Source organism: Gallus gallus, chromosome 4 (genome assembly GCF_016699485.2).
Source record: "Gallus gallus isolate bGalGal1 chromosome 4, bGalGal1.mat.broiler.GRCg7b, whole genome shotgun sequence".
NCBI classification, from domain to species: Eukaryota; Metazoa; Chordata; class Aves; order Galliformes; family Phasianidae; genus Gallus; species Gallus gallus.
Genome location: NC_052535.1, coordinates 69,989,048 through 70,009,002, shown reverse-complemented (window position 1 = coordinate 70,009,002; position 19,955 = coordinate 69,989,048). Strand labels below are relative to the sequence as shown.

Sequence of the window (19,955 nt, the reverse complement as noted above, 5' to 3'; positions counted from 1 at the left end):
ATAATTAATAGACCTGTGTGCGACAGTGCTCTCCCACAATTTTCTCCCCGCTCTCTTGATTCTGAACTGTTTCTACTGATTTCAACTGATGTAAAATACATCTGACTAAGGCTGCTATTATTTTGCCTAGAATTTAGTTGCTGTTTTGTTGCATTTATAGCTGAAAAAAAAAAAAGGCTTTAAAAAAAAATTAATTATTTACAGATTAGAAAGAAGCAGAGGAGGAACTTTCCATGCAGCTTATACCTTGATGTAAAAGCTGAGAACCACATTTGAGAATCACATCTCTTCCAGAACAGTAATGGAAGGTTCCAGTTTCAGTCAACACTGGTCAGGTGAGTTTATCTTGGTTGCTGGGTTACTGTGAATATATGCATGTTAAAAATAAAGAATTTGAGGGAATGGCACAGAACTGCACTAGAGGAGGGTCAGATTAGGCATGTATGTCAGTGTTCAGAGGGCATTTTGGATAATGTCCTCAATAATATGCTTGAACTTTTGGTTGGCCCTGAAGAGGCTGGGCAGTTGGACTAGATGATCTCTGAAGGTCCCTTCCAACTGAATAATTCCATTCTAACAAAATAACAACAACAAAAAAAAAAGCCCACAGCAAGTTATGCCTCACTGAGGTTAATCCATACAACTTCACAAGGTGTTTTTGTTGTTGTTTTTGTTTGTTTGTTTGTTTTTTGGTAGTCTACCATTAAATATATGCTGAGAAGAATGCATCCTTGGAACAATTTTTCATGGAGAGCAATGCTGCTCATCAACAGCTTGCAGTGCTCCATATGGCAAAAGATATTGCCAAAGTATTATATCATGCAAGCAGTTGTGGAGTATAGGAAACAACACCTACTATAGGCTATATTTAAGAGTGTAAGTAAAAGCAACCACTGAAGGAGTATAACAGCTGCAAGTGTATCAGCATAACTTCTTGTATTCAAAGGAGGTGGAGAGTTAAGAGGAATACCAGTATATTGCAAACTGAAGCTACATCAGAAGAAAAAAGCAAGGAGCAACAACAAGTAATAAGGAAATGAAAGGGCCAGACAGCTGCAGTGGGGTGAGTATCTTGTTGGTACCAGTGGCTGCTTTGGTGAAAGAAAAGAATAAGCACAGAAATAGGAGATTGCTGTCAAACTGATAATTAATTTCTTCAAGTATTTTTTGCGAACACAAGAAAAAATAGTCTTTACCAAATAGCATTATTTTTCTTCTATAGAGAAGGTAGACTTAAAAACAAAACAAAACAAAGGAAAATCACAACACCTGTGTTTTTATTAAAATAATGGCAGAAGTTTTCCCTTTTGCTGTTAACACATTTTTTGAATACTGCCCTCACATTGCCGGCTTTCTTCATGCTGTCATATGAAGAGGCACACAAACAATTTTTATGAGAAGTGCTAACAGAGACACACCCTTTACATAAATAAAAGTCACGCAATCTAAAAGCAGTAACATCATGGAAAAACTCCGCAGATCCTGTTACAAAGTACAGTCAATTCTAAGCTGTTAATGGTGCAAGACAGATTGAGAGTTCTTGATCCACAGCCAGAATCCAATTAATGTCAGGAATTATCACTACTCTATAGTTCTCATTCATCCACAAACTACAGCTATGGCATTTCTCCTGAGTCGTGAAGACAACTAATCACCACTGACTGGCAGAAGAATACTGAAATCATCGTCAGGTGAAGATGAAATTTCACAGAGTAATTTTACCTTTTTCTGACCAGAGTGCTTGGTCAAAGCTCAGGGCATTGTGTATTGATTCCATTAGGAGGAAGGTGGTGATGGAGTCAGATGTCTTTGTTGTAATCTATTTACTTAGAAAGAATGAGAAAGCTTCTGAACCACTGCAGAAAGCAAACAACTGTTTCCTACATCATTCCTCCAAAAGTCTTTCAAGCTGGCACCTGGAGCAAATTTTCCCTTTCTTAGATTTTAGACAAACATTTATCAGATGAAAAAGGGTAAACAACATCTTGAGGTCCTTCTGGCCCTAGTTTCTGTGATTTTTTTTGGCTCTCAGATTCACTCTCCTGTGTTCAAGCACCTTACTGGCTGTGCACGGTATATACGGCATATGTTTTCCCCAGGCATTCATTTCTACATTTAAGGCTTCATATAATACTGGCACATGAATGCCCAGTTGAACACAGGAGGTGGAAGCTGTTATTGTTTAACCTGCATAGTTAGAAGAAGAAGCCTGAATAATTTTTTAACTGGTCTAAACAAAGGATGATGGTTCTATTTTACAGTTTCCAAAAGACTACCTTAAGCTCCAAACATCCTAACTAGTGGTAGCACACAGAAAATGACTGTGTTTGATTGCTAAAGGAATACATTCTTAAATCAATATCAATTTTCAGTTCTGATGTTAAGTAAAAAAAAATTAGGGTATCATAATTAGTTTGGGATAAGAGATGGTAATCGTCCCTATTTGTTATTGTCTAGCATCCACTAAGGACTCAGGCTCTCTGCTTTAAGTGTAGGTGAATGCTCTAAGATTTTTGATTTGTGCTTTGTGAGATGGTGTGTCTAAGGAACTGGGGTGACAGATCTCCGTACACCTCACTGTGGGACAGTGTTTTGCACAGAAGCCTTCCCCAAGCAGTACAGTTAAATCAGGTGATCCAAAAGCTAACAGTGCGGGGAATGTGGGTGACAGAAGATATGTAAGGGGAAGGTAGGTTGGGTGAAATTTAGACTTTTTATTTTAATCTGTATTGTTACAGTTCAGTACTCTTCTGTGTTTTGTGCTCTTTTGACTTTATTGATCTGAATAAAGAGCATTGTGAAGAGGTGCTCGAGAGCCATGAGTACTTAACATCCATTCTTTGCAATGCAGTGTATTTGAATTAAGCATGAAAATACCTGAATCAGATGTGGAGTGGAATGTGCTGCATTATAAGTCCACTATATATACTGCCTTCTATACCTGTGAGACAAACTTAGAAGAAAATTAAATCAGTTGGTATTAAGGAAAAATGGAAGAAACTTGCATCCCCAGGAATTCTGTACATTCCTTACAGTCTTTGACTGCATTTACAGTCACCAGTAAATATGCAACAGCATTTTTCAGATATGTACATATACCCCATTATTTGAAAGGACAGAATATCTGGAACAGCAATTGCATTTCAGGGGTACGGTAGGAAGTAATTTGCAAGTACATCACTTACTTTCATGGGTGAAAAACAGCTAAAGCTTTGTGGTTTTTTATTCTTTTTGTTTTGTTTTTGAAGAAAATCTCATACAAATCCATCACTCGTACTAATGTACAGCATTTCATATTTACTTGGACTATGTCTTAAGATAAAACCACAAATGATAGACCCACTCAAATGCCCTTACAGAAAGAGATACTGTTTTGTACTCTCCTCCAAATCCACAGTGCACTCCATGCCGTAGAGAAAAACAAACAGCTAAAAAGGCACATAAAACCTCTAAGATATAAATAAATCAGCAGACAAAGCCAGTTTCAATCTTTGTCCTACGGTTTGAGAAAAGTTTGCACCATTTTAATGCACGCTATAGAAGTGGCTACAATAAGTGCCTTCAATTTAATTCTGCCTTTTACATTAGAGCAAGCGTGAGCGATGTGAGGACAGGAGAGCTATTTAATACATCGGAAAGCCGATTCTCGAGAAGTACGGATTTTAGAGTGCATCTTTTCAAGCTCCTGGCATTATAGGGTAAGAAATCAAATGTACTGGGGGCCTGCATGCCGTAACGTGCAGAAAGCCGGGAGTCGGCAGACCGCCGCACGGCGCGGTTAACTCTCCCGCTGCGGGAGCGCCGCGTGGAGCAGCAGAGCGCCGAGCGCCATCCGCGGGACTGCGGCGCCGCCTGGAGCACACCCGGGGCCGCGCCGCCCCCGCTTCTCTCGGAGCCCGGGGGTGGTGGGTAAGGGACCGATGGCTGCTCTGCTCATTTTTACTCCCATCCACAAGCCCAAGGTAAACCTTTTGGAAAAGATAAAGTTAAAGCTCTCAGATAATTTTAATTGCTGCGGGTATTTTTTGTTTGTTTGTTTGTTTGTTGTTTTGTTTTAAATTATAAAAAGGAAAGGAGCTGGCTTTCTTAAATGTATGCTTTGGAGCCATGGACTTGTCTCCCTGATCCTCCTTTTGTGATAGCTGATTAGCTCCTGTGGATGGTCCAATTATAAGCCTTAGAAACTCACCCAAAGCAGCAAATTAATGGTTTAGAGGACACTGAGAAAAATAAAAAAAATGTTAATCTTTTAGAAGTTGTGAATGAACAAAATGCTGCAAATTTTGCAGGCGGGATATCAACAGAAATGCCCTCTAATATCCTAACCCCTTTTCAGAGCTCACCACATCTGTAAATGCATTAAATACGTACCAGACTCAGAGGGAGGCTGACACTTTTTTGATTGTTGTCCCTGGCATAACTCCGAGGAAACCATTGCTTTGAAATTTCAGATGCTAAGCTGTTACACGCTGTTTACTCAATATGTGTAAAACACCCTGTTTCTGCAACAAAATGATTTGCTCTACTTCTCATTCTAAATCTAAAATGACACTTCAGACATTTCACTTTGAGATACAACTTTTGAAAAGTCAAAGAAACATTTCAGCTATCTTGAAGAGTACTGTCCTGAGACTTAAAGAGCTTTTTTGTCTTATGCAGAGAATAAAAGATATGAAGCCCTTTTCTCTGCACTTGGGATTTTGAATGTACACTATCTTGGTTTTTCATTTCGTCTATTTCTTGCCCACTCTCTGGCCCTGTGTTAAGGTGTTAGAAAATCTCAGTCCAACATTGGTGGGTTTTGTCTAAAATGAGACATTGCACTGTTGGCTACATCAATTTCATTGATTTATATGAGCCATACTGTGATGAACAGTACATTAAGAACCATATTATTGCCAGCAATAACATGATTATTACTGTGTTACATGACAAGTGAAGCGTGACCAGGGCTGGAGGTGTCTCAGGAGGTCTCTGCTCCAACCTCCCACTCGCAGCAGGGCCAGCTCTGAGACTGCTCCCGGCAATCTTGGAAACTGCTGGGGATGGAACACACACAGCACTGCTTGGCCGTCCGCACCGGGGACAAGGTTTTCCTTCTGTCTGACCTCAATCTCTCCAGTTCCGTTTTTGTGTCTGTTGTCTTTCAGCCTCCCATAGGGCTCTTCTCGGAAGAGCCTCACTCTCTCTAACTGCCTTGCAGATGCTGGATGGCTGCTGGCTCCCCCGAACCCATCTCTGCGCTGTGCTGAAGGAGACCCATCCCCCACCCCCTGCTCAGGGCAGCTGCTCCAGCCCCAGGCCATCCTGGGGGTCCTTTGCTGAGCTCACTGAGCTTTAACCCTGCATGAGAGGCTGGAGACTGGGTGCAGTATTCCCTGGAACACAGATAGTTCAGGCATATGTAGCTACTGCCTCTTCAGCTGACACCTCCTCTCCCGTATCTTTTAATTCATTTTTTCTTTAAATAAGTGTCTCATATCTTGTGAAATTGCAATGTTATAGCATTGAGAAAACAACTTTCCTACTCTGGAGTTTTGCATCAAATATTCATATCACATAATGATATGACATGACAAATTCAGGCAATATTCTGTGATTCCTGAAGATTCTCTCAAAAAGAATTTGCACGCCTTGCTGAAGGATGTTTAAAATCCTACTGCAAAATCAGGATCTCTTCTTTAAAGTTCACTGTTCTGAAACTGGATTTTTGCATTTTGTATATATATTGACATGAGAGATCCAATTCAAAATGAACTTTATCTCTTAAAATAAAAAAGAATGCTGTCTCACAAAATCCATGGAATTGTGTAAACTATTTCTATGTTTAGTTACAAGAGACTACAAAAGGCACTGATATATCAGAATGTAGCAGACATTTTGTCTTCTCTGATATTAAAAGCATCCCCTGTTTAACTTAAACTAAATTGGAGTGAATTCAACATCATAGCACAGCATGTCAGTAGGCTGTTTCTTTCCAAACAGTTCTCTGTTATGCTTTAAGTATTGTCAGGATGCAGCAGGAGCAGGGCTGCTACACAAGGGAGGACCCACTGGGAGCTTGGGTTGGCATGGGCAGGGGCAGGGACGGTGCCAACCCATCCTGGGCTCAGTCCCAGTGCCTCTGAGCAGAGTGTCAGCAGCAAGTCTGGCAGTCCTCTGGGAGGAAGGATCAGGGGCCAGGTCTAGAGTGCTTGCAGGGAGTCCAGTTCAGGAATAGCAGGAGACAGGACCATGACAGGTCTGGAGAGACACAATGTGTGGTAACAGCTTTAAGTTGCACTGGGAAGGTTCCGGTTGAATATTGGGAAAAAATGTCTTCTCAAAAAGAGTGGTAAGGCATTGGAACAGGCTGCTCAGGGAGGTGGTGGAGTCATTGTCCCTAAAGGTGTTCAAGAAATGTATAGATATGGCACTGAGGCACTTGGGTTAGTGGACATGGTGGGAATGGGTTAACGGTTGTACTAGATGATCTCAGTGGTCTTTTCCAACCACAATGATTCTGTAAGAGGCTGGGGTAGAGGCAAGGCTGGAAGCTGAACTATGGTTGGGCTTGGGCAGAGTGTGGGTGGGGGTCCTAGTTCAGCTGGTCAGGTAAAAACCTCTCAGTGGACTCAGGGCCCCCAACAATGCTTTTTGTAATTGTATGAGTAAATTGTGGCTTTATTTTTGAATGGAGAATTATGAAAGGTGATGACAGGAAAAATGATGCAGTCGATGGAAAAAAAGTTACAATATTTCACAGAATCATAGAATACTCTGAGTTGGAAGGGACTCACAATGTTCCTTGAGGCCCACTCCTGGCTCCACACAGGACCACCCAAAATTCAAACCCTATGTCTGAAAGTGCTAAGTGCTCTTCGAACTCTGGCAGTTCAGGGTCATGACCATTGCCCTGGGGAGCCTGTTCCATGCTCACCTCCTTCTGGTGAAGAACAGACAGTAATTCACAGATTTTTGTTTGTTTGCTTTTCTATTTATATATGGGAGCAAAACTAAATTGAAACATTTCGAAAAATATCCTGAAAGGGTAGAAATATTTTTATTAGGGCAACTTTGATGTGTTACGTTAAGAACCTGGAAAACTTAAATAAAAACTTATCTTTCTCTAGACTGCAGGAAAAATTCCCAGTGTTCATTAAAGATTGATGCTTCAAATAAGTTCTTCAACTACCTCCAGAGCCATACTCAGGGATGTATCAAAAACCACATACCTGTCAAGGCACTGAGATACTGAGAGTGATGCAAGCCCAGGGACTCCTTTACATAGACCTGTGGCCATTGTCATCATCACTGATCACCCTGACAGCTATCAGTTTCTGCCTCAAAGAGCTAGGATTCACCAGCATAATTCCTTCTTTACTGCCTGTATTTCATTGCTGCATCTTTCTGTTGAGTTAACCATTTTCAGAGAGAGCCTTCTAGCCTCCCGAAGGATATGTACTTCTTCCTAATAGTACAAAGGAAAGTCAGGCTTTTGACAGGACTGTAAATATCTTAGTCATAAAGTCAAATCCTATTCTTCCAGCTAATGCATTCAGAGATACAAGGATGCCTGCGGTGAGCGTACTGAATCACGGAGCAGTGGCTGGGGAGAAGTGCATCTGTACAGCAGGGCTGATCTCTGTGCAACCAGCTGCAGAGGGCTGCAGACAAAGCTGTTCCTCACAGTGCTGGTGACTTCCCTTTGTTCAGCAGCCGGCTGCAGCTGAAGCATCAGTTTCTCCTGCCAGAGTCCTGTCAGGTTTCCATCTAACTCACACTGTTGTCATTACAGTGACTTGAAAATGGTATTGTGATTGAACTCACTCCATAAAAATAGCAATTCTTCTTTGTCATCACCACCTTTTGTTTGATTTCCTTTGCAATTTATTTGTTTTTAAGCATTTAGCTGGTTACTGGTTCTCTGGCCATATGGTTGAATATGTGAGAATATGCTCACCCTGCTGCAGTGACATTTGCATTTTTGTGGTCAAGCCTGAGCCCCTATTTTGGAATAGAGAGATTCCTAACTATATACTTCTCTCTGCTCTGTCCTGGGGTATTTTTCTTCTGCTATCTAGTCTCTTTTTATCTTGTGCTATGCTGTTTTGCACAGATTTTCTGTCAAGAAAGAAGGAAAAGGTAGGATTTTTTATTTTATTTTATCCAGCTTTGCTCTTTATCTCTCCTTGCAACTCTTTTTTTTTTTTTTTTTTTTTCAAGGGACTCCCTCATTAGAAAGCCACATGCTGTCCAAGTACAGGAATGAAAGCTGCCAGTACAGAACTGGGAGGTCAGCAATTCTGCCAATGAGCTCATCAGGGTCAGCGTGGATTCTTCATACACCCCAGCAGGTGCATGTATTCTTGGCCAGACACAAATATTTTAAAAACCTGACTCTAAGTGTCACAGAAGTGGAAAGCAGAAGCTAGTCAAATTGTATTCTCAACTTGTAGATTTCTACCTCTGTGGCTGAAGGGAAAGGAGGCAAGTTCCTGAGTGAACAACTTAGTAACTTAACTGTGCCCTTTTAAGAATATTTTCTGTAAATCTATTCTGATGTCCTGTTTCCTCACTTTTTCCACCATTGCACAGGAGTTCTATAACCATACCTGGAACAAGCAACCACCAGACTTGAAAAACTCCACATTTCATGATTTCTCTTTCCATAGTCATTGTCCCTAAAACGTCAGAATTTATGCACAGTTAAATCATACTAACTTGACATACCATCCATGCAGAATAAAGAATAAATGAAACATTTCAGATTCAATTATGTGGTGACTATCAAGAAATACTGACTTTTAGGAGTTGACCAGTGTGCCTAGTTACTCAGCTTTCCAAAACTGAGTTAATGCTAGTGTTACCAGAAGAATGATTGCATTTGTTGAATTTTATGGCCTAAGGCTCAAAATCTCTACCAGTTCCTATTATAGTTTATTCTAAATGTAGCCAATACATATTATATTTTTGCACAGAATTTTCCACTTAATGACCTTGGCTGCTTGTAGAAATAGACTTTCAATGAGATGTGGCATCATAGTTATGAATTTTCTGGGTAAAATATATTTAATAAATATGCAAATGGTTTTATCTTCTACAGTGGAAAATTACATTTAAAAATAACAAAGATTGACTTTAAGCTTCTACTTTCTATAAAAGAAAAAGTGGGTGCTTGTATACATATGCGCAAACACAAAATAAGGTTGAGTTATGCAATTTCTATACTAATTAAATAAATTTCTATGTCACTAACATGATGTTTTTTCCTTCAGTAGTTCACACATGCAGAAATTCAAAAAAAATCTATGTATTCTCCTGGGAAGATATATATGCATATATATAACATATATAAGTATATGTATATCTAAAAATATATACACACACCTTGCTGTGAAGCCAAGTTAACTTTTTTTTTTTTTAAAAAAAAAGAGATAAAGTTTTGCCAATTGTATTATACCTTAAGGTACTCAATTTATTTCAGTCATATTGGAGGTTTTTTTCACTTCAGATCCTAGTTAAGAAGCTCAAAAAAAAGTTTCAAACAAAAGGGCTAGTCATTACCCCTATCACTGCTCTGAATGTGTCAAATGTGGAGGATCTGGCTCTCCATACTGCAAGTAACAACCTCCCCACATCTTCTCCAAATACTGTGTTTCTAATTACTTCATTTGTGTAATGTGATGCAGAAATAAGTGTTCATGTTTAGGCATTAGGCTGAGAGCTGGGGATCAGGAACCCATCCTTGTTCTGCCAGAAATAACCTTAGGTGAGTCATTTTGGGTCTTCCAAATAATGGAATTAATAATATTCTTCTCCACACAAAAAGATTATTTTAAGGGGTTATATATTAAGTATTCATAGATATTCAGTTGTAAGAAAAACTTATGTGACCTATACACAAATTTTTCCTTCTAATTCACTATTCAGATATAGTTAAAGCCAGTGGTTGGTCACTATGCATAGATATTCAGGCAGCAGAGAAGTGAGTTGCATATTTTATATTATGGAAAAATCCAAACCATGCTTATTTGAAAATGAATTTTCTTATCTAAATGAAAAATGAAGTAATAGAGGAAATATTGATAAAATAACATAATCATATTGGTGACTGTATAATGTATACCAGCAATTTACATTTCAGATTCAAATATGTAGGTCACTCTGAAACTAATGCCTCCTATTTGCTTCCATGGACACTACAATGGATACCAGGAGCACAGTAACACTGCTTGCTAGAGCAAATTCCCAGCTACAAAAGACTATTTTTCAACATAATCACCACCATTAGCTCTGCATTTTTGCCAGTGATGAACAAGAGCCTGCATACCGTGCTCGTGAAAATCTGCACCAGTGGAGGTGACCCACTGTCATTTCTTCATCAGCTGAAAATTAAGAACATCTCAGTCAGCTTATTCATGCGAATCATCAGATATTGACTAGGGAACTGTGTATGGAGCTGAATATTGGCTTCAGTGAACTGGATACTATAGTAGAAACACTGGAATACTGCAAAGTTTGTGCCAGGTGTATCCCATGAACAGGAACAGAAAGAGCACCATATGCAAGTTTGTCAGGACCTATTGAACTGGCTGAAGCTGATGGTTTCCTGGGTTGTATCATTATCAGGATGAGACATATTGTCACCACTACGAGGCAGAGTTGAAATAGCAATTCAGTGAGTGACAAGTTGTGAATTCCTCATCGAAGAAAAAGTTCAAGATGCAGCCCTCAACAGGTAAAGTGATGTGCACTGTCTTTTGGTATAGGAAAGAGGCGATCCTTCTTCTGGATTTTCTGGAACTCTGACCACTGTATCACGATGCTGACTAAACTGAAGGCTCAAGCTTCCAGAGTCAGGCCAGAAAAGACAACATTTCTATTTCAGCACAATAATGACAGGCCTCATACTAGTTTGAAGACTATGGAGCACACTGCCAGTCTTGGCTGGACTTTTGTGCCACATCCATTGTATGTCCAGATTTTGTGCCTTCTAATTTTCATCTGCTTGGGTCAATGAAAGGTGGACTGCATGCGCAACATTTTCCTAGCAATTATGCCATTATAGCAGCTATGAAACAGTGTGCAGCCTCTCCTGGTGCAGACATGTACAAGCGTGTCATACAGGTTTCTGTTCTTTGCTAGTGAAAATACATAGCTAATGGTGGTTGACTATTCTGAAAATAGTGTTTTGTAGCTGAGAATTTGCTCTATCAAATAGTGTTATTTTGCTCTTTGTATCTGTTGTAGTCTCCAAGTTTCCATAGAAATAAATAGGAAGCATTACTTTTGGGGAAACCTAGGCAAATCAACATACTATTATAATTACAATCCTCTTCAAACTTCAACATGAATAAGTAAAGCATATTTTTTGTAAAATTCTGTTGCTGTAGCTCACTGACTGAAGTGAATCAGAGAGAGCGAAGACAGAGAGGTCCCATTGCCCTATTAGCCCACAGAGAATTGAATCTGTTACAGGAGAGTCTAATCTGACTTTGTCAGTTTTAAGGCAGAAATAGTTTTCTGAAGGTATGGAATGGCAGGTGTGCTGAGGTAATAGTATAACTGATAACAAAGTATGAAGTGACTACAAGGCTGATAAAGTATGAAATGATTCCTATTATCTGCTTCTGATATTCTCTTATAGCCTGAGTTTAAAGCTTACGGTGTATGGGAATATCAACAGTAGTACTGTGGTTGAAGAGAATACATAAATTTTATTATCAACTTTGTATTTCCATGCTCTATAGACTTTTGGTGCTCTGTATCTTTTACTGCTATTAACAATAGCTTCTGTTCCACCTCACACATCTTTGTTACTGCATCTCATCTTCAAAGGTCCTTTCTCCTGCTCTGTGTCCACACAGATTTGACAAATTGTTATCCATAATGTAAAAATTCTACTAAATTACGTCCTACTTCAAAGAGTATTTCTCACCATTTGTTTTGTTTTGGGAGATCACTAGCAGGCCCGCCCCAAAAACTTCCACTCTCTCTAACTGAATAATGGACTGAACTTTACACACTATGACAAATATTTTGTTTTCGAAGTAACAAAATGAAGTTCTGAACAGAGGCAGACTCTTTTGGAGTGGCTGATGTGATGTGTCATTGTTATGGCACGTCTAAAGAGAGTTCTTCTGGCAGTTTTCCCTGATTTTACAAGCTTGTGTAGGCAGATTTCCCACTGAAGCAGCTATATTGTCTAATGAGGTTCTTTATGCTGTAAATTGTGCCTATGGAATAGTGGTGCTACCTGTCATAACCTAAGAGAGATATAGAGTGTGTGGTTTTCATTCTTATCCATTTTGAAATTCAAGAGAAGGGTTCAAAGCTTTTATATCTTTCTTGTTCTGTTATTTTTTCCTAACAAATTATTTTGCCTTCAGGATGAATATCAACAAAGAAAGTTGTTTTCTGAACAAAATTATTAAAACTAATCAATACTACACTTTTATTTTTTATTTTTAAGAATAACACATTTACTTACAGCCTTTTCTTTAAAGTTCCATTTTTTTGCAAAAATGTCATTGCATCTATTTTTCTTTTTACAATCACCCACTGAAAAAAGGTGATAATATTTTAAAGTAAAAGGTAACGAAATGTGGAAATTGAATCATTCATAGTCTCATTCCTAACACTACAGCATAAGTGGTAAGGACAGATTTGGGAAAACTTTGTAACGTTCTTTGCACTCTTGTGATCATGACAGGTGATGTGAGCTACAACAGTTCGTGCAGGACAAAAACAAGGCTACGCACATTTAACCTCTTCTAATATTGCTAGGCCACCTTTCCTGCTTTCTGTCTTCCTTCACAGGATACTATTAAGATCATGCTTGCTCTTGTGGTAACCATTGTTCAGTTCAGGTCTGTTCTGGAAGCACTGAAGGAGTTAAAAGAATTTTATTCCAAGGTAAAATGTAAGGAATTCTACTTACCTGTAACCTCATTCATGTCCATCAGACTATCTAAGTAAAAAAAATTTTCACATGTTCAGGTAGCACATTATGAGTTTCAAATAACAGCATGAAATTGAGACATTTTCAGCAGTGTGCCAGGATCTGTTTGCAGATACTGTAAAGTACTCTGTGGCTTGGGTCTCAGAGGAGATATCGGTTTCAAAACTGCAAGATACAAGATAATGACATAGTGCAAAAAGAAGCAAAGGAGCTGCAAGAGGCTAGAAATGGTAACACACTATTGTGTTAATTCAGCTGTGGAGGAATTTTCCTTTCATTTTATCTAATTTATTCTTGTGTTGGAGTAGTAAAACTTTTATTGCATTGAAAACATTTGTTCTAGAAAAGAAATGTAAAGATTGTCTGTGATAGCAGAGGTTCCTAAATCAAGGAGAAATAGATTACAAATTGGTGACAGCAGGTTACAAATTGGTGACAGCAGGTATGCTATCCCAACAGTGTAGATTTAACAAATTACATTTTATGTTCACTTTTCTGAAGTAAGTGCTACCACCACAAAAGAGGTAAATGAATCATCCTCTTGTCCCATAGATGTTAAATTGTATTATTTAGCTTGGAAATGATCCACTCCCAGTGAGTATTTTTTCTGGTCAGTGGCACTCAATTCATATGTCCTCTTGTTTCTTACAATTCTGACAAGAATATTAGGTTGTAAGTTTATAAGCTATCTACCTTAAAAAATTATTAATATGAAAACATAATTATGTCATTTACTAGGGAGCAAGCTTTAAGTAATTTTGGCTTTGAAAAATCATTTATATTAAGAACACAAGCATTACTTGATGCATATCTTAATTCATAATGATTATAAGGGTTGGTTTAATGCTTATGAAAATTGTTAGGCTGGAAGAAATTGAAAATTAAATCTTATCTACAGACTGTATATATCTCAATTTCTCTCAGAATTATCCTTCAGATTATCGAGCTACAAAAAATAACTTTAAGAAGGTGACATGCAATTTTGTCTTATTTATGTACAAAGGTTTTTGGCTTCAATAGAATTCTATGGTTCTATGATTCTGTGATTCAGTATGCATTAACATCTTCAAATATTAAGGAATGATACTGCACCTTGTAGTAAGTGATTAATCTTTATACATCTAATGAGTTGTACTCCTAATTGTATACAGATGGGAATAGTCTTATTGATGAATCATTCCCTGTTTTTACCCTGTATCTACATGAATAAAACTTTCAGTAAGTTTTTCAGAAGATGCTATCATAAAGTTCTACATGTTAGATCATATTTCCTTTCTTGAAACAGAAAATACATTCAAAACAAGCAAATGAAAAGCCAATGAAGAATTCATCTCAGGATGAAAAAAATCTGGCTGATGGCTGCTCTGAAAAGACTGCTTCAGTACTGGATCAGTGGATCCAGTTGTTACTGCTTTTCTAGATTATGAGACAGCTGTTATTGGAGGTATGTTACTCTCATCTTTTTCTTAGGGTAAAAGCAGACCCTTCCATGGGTCGGGGTCTCAGGCAGTGTTACGCTACCAGGCACAATGTGAGGCAGCACGACTAAGCAGTTTCTAGTGCAAAGGACAGTGTTGCTGTGAGAACAGTGCTCAAACTGCTTACTGTTTGCAAACTACAATGTAGACAATCCTGCAAAATGCCAATTATTGAAGGAAAAGGCTATTTCTTTTCTCCCCTCATCTACGCAGAACACAGAAATGCCTTTATATAATTTTAGGCTGTGCTAAAGTAGAATTGACAAACATTTGCACTTCTGCTTATGCATTTAACTAAATGTTTCTGTTTCAGATATGTCTTCATATTGGTCTCAATGATAAAGGAACAAGAAATCACATTACTTCAGCCCTTGTTACGTCATCATCACCAGACCCATAGAACTTTCAGAGATATCAGGATTTACAGAAGGATCTTCTAATGAAGGAAAAAGCTATTAAATCAACAGATCTTTGCAGAGATGACTGAGATTCTTCACTATTTAAGCAATTTTCAAGAGGATTATATGGTGGCTTAATTGCAGCTGTTACATGCAAAACAATTAGTCAGATAACCATGCTAGAATTGGAAATGTAAGATGATTTAATTCTAGTGGTCTAAAAAGAAAATTGCTTTGTTATTTTGTGAGTAGTCTTATCTCATTTTCCATTATAACTTAAACTTTGAATCCACCTTTCAAACAGTATGCAAGGCAGTTCTTAAATTATAGCAAAGGTTTTATTGTTGTTGCTGTTGTTTACCAGTTTTCAAAGTATTTGGAAAATGCATTCCAGAGGGAAATGCAATCATTTCTGTACATATTATACACCTCCTATTCACTATATTTGGCACCTGTCTACTTGGTAGGCCAAACAAAGCTTATTCTCTAACATAAATGTGAAAAGCTGTGTAAGAGCTTTGTAAAATTTTAAAAGCATCATTAAAGTTAATCTAGATCAGTACTCCTACTATCATATGATTCACACTAAAAATGGACTTCTTACTCTGCAATTTCAAGCTAACATACATTAATGTCTAGGTAAGAATGTTATAAGAAATGTCAAAACTTATAACAGAAACATTTCTATGTAGAATTTAATTTACCCTTCCATTTGACATTCCAAAGAGTAGTTCTCAGAGGCAATACATGACCGTATTTTGTATTCTTACTGTGCACTTACCTTTTGAATTAAAAAAAAAAAAAGACAACTTTTTATGGAAAGATAACTGTAATCACAGTCAAGCATTCTGTGCCTAGCTGTATTTCTGTTTATGAACATAATTTGGACCTCTTCCATATAAGGTTTCTGAACTGTTTGGTCACCTGGGGACAGAAGGATTTGAGTCCTCAGTTGCATGATCACCCAGAGAGCTATCATTTCTTGAAGCACCGTAATGATATTTGTAAAACGTAAGTCTGACTATTCTGACACTTAAAATAATTTTGAAGTGTGCATGAGGTAACTAGCAGGGAAATGGAAATAGCAAGAAGTTTGACAACTGTATGTGAGGTTTCTGACTTCATGAATCCAATAACTGCATTTTTGAAGGGTTTCTGCATATAAACTGTATGATCAGATAAGATAGTGGTAACTTCCATGTTTTCCCTGAAAAACAAAACAAACAAACAAACAAACAAAAACTTTCACAATTTACTCTAATTCTTATCAAGTAAACCAAAGAAATCTAAAAAAATATAAGGTATGGTAAATTCAAAACTGAGCCACTTATTCTCTCTTATTTGCAGAACACAGTTAGCAGCAAGTGTCACAAATAGGGAAGACAAAGAGAAGAGTCTGTCTTCAACTTTTTAGGAAGATCTAACACTAAGGTAGCACTAAGACAACAAAGTACTACAGGGCAAAATTGTAAAGTGAAACAGAATAATTTTCAATCTTGACAATGAGGAATTCCAATCAGTGATCATAAAACTAGATAGAACAGCAAAGTGACAGGTTTATGACAATGTAGACAACTGCAATGCAAAACACTTTTGAAAGATTTTGCCCTTCAAAATGTGTCTTTCTCTATGAGTTATTCCAATCAGGATAGAAATTCCATACAGAGATTCTTGACAACAATTTGAAAACAGACACTAAAAAAACACTAAAAATACCATAACTGTCCAAATAAGAAGAAATTATTCAAAATGAAATACCTGCAAATATTAAGCTGGATATAAAAAATATGATATTCTAATGTTCTTTTATTTATCTTGTGATAAACGCACACATATCTCCCTATTGATGGCCTCTACATGAAAAGCAAAATAAAATAAAAAGATAAATAACTATTTTTCAAGGATATGCTTGTAAGAAAACTGCTATAAGTATGGAGCCATAAAATCTGTAGAAGACATAACATTAATAAACATTACATTAGTTTATTTTGTGTTATTCTGTTTCTGAAATAATAAATATCATAAGAATATGAATGGATAAATCTGTCTACTTTTTTGCCTTAATTAACTAGCCAGCAAAATTGACAAGTTAACAATTACAACTGATAACTGTAAGAAATCTTTTACATATAAGTAACATACTGTGGACACTGCTGTGATAAGGTATCAGAAAGTTTAGATGTTCAGTGTTCTTCAAGAAGAAAGAACAATATATGACTAATGGATAAGACTGTGGCGAGGCCCTGGGAGTTCAGAGTGAAGGCTGAGACTGAAGGCAATAGGAAGCAATTATAATACAGTGAATCAATGACACTATCTATCTTCTCAAATTGGGTGGCAGGAAGGACAAGCAAAACTGCAGGAGCTTTGCCACTATTGGCCATGGTAATAACAGCATGCCCACATGTTAGTAAACCAGTGTTAAACTAATGACTTTCACCACTCTCTCTGTCCGATTCTATTTTAGACCTTAACCTGGTGGTTCAAATAGAAAAACTGATGAAGTAACAGAAAACATAATACCAATGCTAAGGAAAATGATTGCTAAACATTTATGCTTGCCTGTCAGCTAAAGGTTAACAAAAACCACTTTTTTCTCACCATTTTCCTCTTGCATGTGAACTCATATGATAGTCAGGTAATCTTTTCTTTCCAACTGTGTCCACATGTCTCTCTCCTCATCACTCCTTTCCATCAGCTGCCTTCTCTAATGATTAGGGACTCCTCACTATGCAGCTACTGTAAAAACTGCAGTAATGACTACATAAGAGGTACCAGTCAAAATGTTCTCAAAGCCAAAACCAGGAGCCACTTCACCTCTACAAGGATCTACCTGACCGTGGGTAGTTTATTGGTAAATAACTTATATTTCAGAGTTCTTTTCTGCAGTAAAAAATTCTGAGGACAACTGCATTAACACTGTTTGAATGAAAAAAAATACAGATTTTATCAAATACAACATGAAACATATACTCATATGCCTGTAATAGAAACCAGTCTTTCCTGTAGATCCTTACTGAATTCCATAAAATTTATTGTAATGTTCTGCCTCTAGAGAAGCTATGTGTGCTTTGCTGGTAAAAAAAAATAGACACGGAGATGTCTAAGGTAACCAAAGCAACTTCTTTGTCTCAGTCTTCACTGACAACTGCACTGCACACATCCCTTGAATGGATGGGTCAGAAGGTGAGAACCCGGAGAGCAATGTCCCTCCCACTGTGAGTGAAGATCAGGTTCACCACCACCTGAGGAACACAAAGATCCCTAAGTTTATGGGTTCCAATGAGATGTGTTCCAGAGTCCTGAGGGAATTTGCTGTTGTAGACACCAAGCCACTCTCAATGATGTTTGAAAAGTCATGGCAGTCAGGTGATGTCCCTGGTGACTGGAAAAAAGGCAATGTCACATCCAATTTTAAGGAGGGTAGAAAGGATGACTCAGGAAACTACCAATCTGTCAGCCTCACCTCTGTGTCGGGGAAGGTCATGGATCAGACCCTCCTGGGAGCTCTCCTAAGGTGCGTGATAAAGAGGAAAGTCATAGGAGACTACCAGCATGGCTTCACCAAGGATAAGTCCTACCTGACCAATCTAGTGGACTTCTGTGATTGTGTAACTGCATGAGAGGACAAGACAAGAGCTGCTGATGTCATCTATCTGAACTTCAGTATGGCATTTACATGGTCCCCCACAACATCTTTCTCTCCAAATTGGAAAGATATGGATTTGATGGGTGGACTGTTTAATGAATGAGGAACTGGTAGAGAGTACCCAGAGAGCCATGGTCAATGGCTCAATGTCCAGCTGAAGATCAGTGATGAGTGGTGTTCTTCAGAGATCTGTATTGGGACTGCTGCTCTACAACATATTTGTCAATGACATTGCCAGTGGGATTGAGTGCAAGTCAGTGGATGACACCAAGGTGTGGAGATATTCAGGGTCTGACTGGATGGAGCTCTGAGCAACCTGACCTAGCTGTAGAGGCCTCCATGCATTGCAGGGGAGTTGGATTAGGTGTCCTTTAAAGATTTCTTCTGACTGAAATGATTCTATGATACTTTTTCCATATACCTTCTTCTCTTTGAAGTGGAATTCCTCATGAGGAGGAGATATGCCCTGCAATGCCTACCAAACTGGTCAGCACTTCTGACAAGCCCACACCAGTTAATTTGTGATTCCACATGGATTTAATTCTCTTCATCTGACTAGTATCACTTGCCAGATATAATCACTATCCTCAGCTGAGGTAAAGAGCAAGCACAAGGCAAGATACTAGGCAAACAGCTCAGAAGGGAAAAGCTGTAAATGTAATAAACCTGTGAGTAGGAAGGACTGCTTCCAGAGGGAGGTATTTTTTGGTTGAATACTAAGAACTCATGAACCAATCAAGGAATCAGATGAATAAGAGAAAGGTATAAACAAATGAAGATAATGTGTGGTAAAGGATTTACTGTACAATACTGAAGTATGTTGGATACATAGCAGGAACAAAGTAAAGCAGTGAGGCAACAGATGGTACTGGAGAAAGGAAAGAATACTGAAGCAGAAACTCAATGTTATAAGATTGTACTGAAGGGGGGAGCAAGTAGTATCTTGATTGAAAAGGGAAAGGAATATCTACTGGAAAGCTGAGTTAAGCAGAAAAAAAAAAAGAAAAACAAAATAGGACAGTGGTTATTATAAAAAAAGAAATTAATTTTCATCTTCCTAAACAGTCATTCATTGGTCTCTGCAGCAAATCTCCTGTAAAGAGGAGATCACAGCTTGATTTTTCAATTATATGTTTTACTTGGAATGCAGGTCAAATTACACAATTCATAAAACCTTAAGCTCTGTAGTAATTGATGAATCACTAACCATCCTTGTGATTCCACTATTGCTCTTCTGTACGTCCTTGGTAATAAAAGGAATAAAAATCTAGAGATTGCCTCTTTTTCAGGTAGTGCTATTGAACTTTTCACTGTATTTTAAAGGATAAGCTTTTGTACCTGCTTTATCAGTGTGTTAAGATAGCAATAAAGTTACATAAAAATGATGCTATTGGCAATTCACAAACATATTGCACTGAAAAATAGATTCACAATTACAGTGTGGATAATAAATAAACATACTTTTACGTTTGAAAATCCAAAGCCTA

The 19,955-nt window shown here is 37.9% G+C and overlaps 1 long non-coding RNA gene across 2 annotated transcripts; it reads left to right on the top strand.

Annotated features, from left to right (window-relative positions):
* The first annotated feature begins 268 nt into the window (after window positions 1-268).
* Window positions 269-16,860, top strand: LOC112532352. 2 transcript variants are annotated; one of them, XR_003075002.3, is made up of 6 exons: window positions 269-335; window positions 947-1,063; window positions 3,589-3,698; window positions 8,206-8,336; window positions 14,229-14,387; window positions 14,735-16,860. It is a non-coding gene; the product is annotated as an uncharacterized LOC112532352 (long non-coding RNA). The 2 variants fall into 2 exon arrangements; XR_005859512.2 differs by lacking the exon at window positions 3,589-3,698.
* Window positions 16,861-19,955: the final 3,095 nt, after the last annotated feature.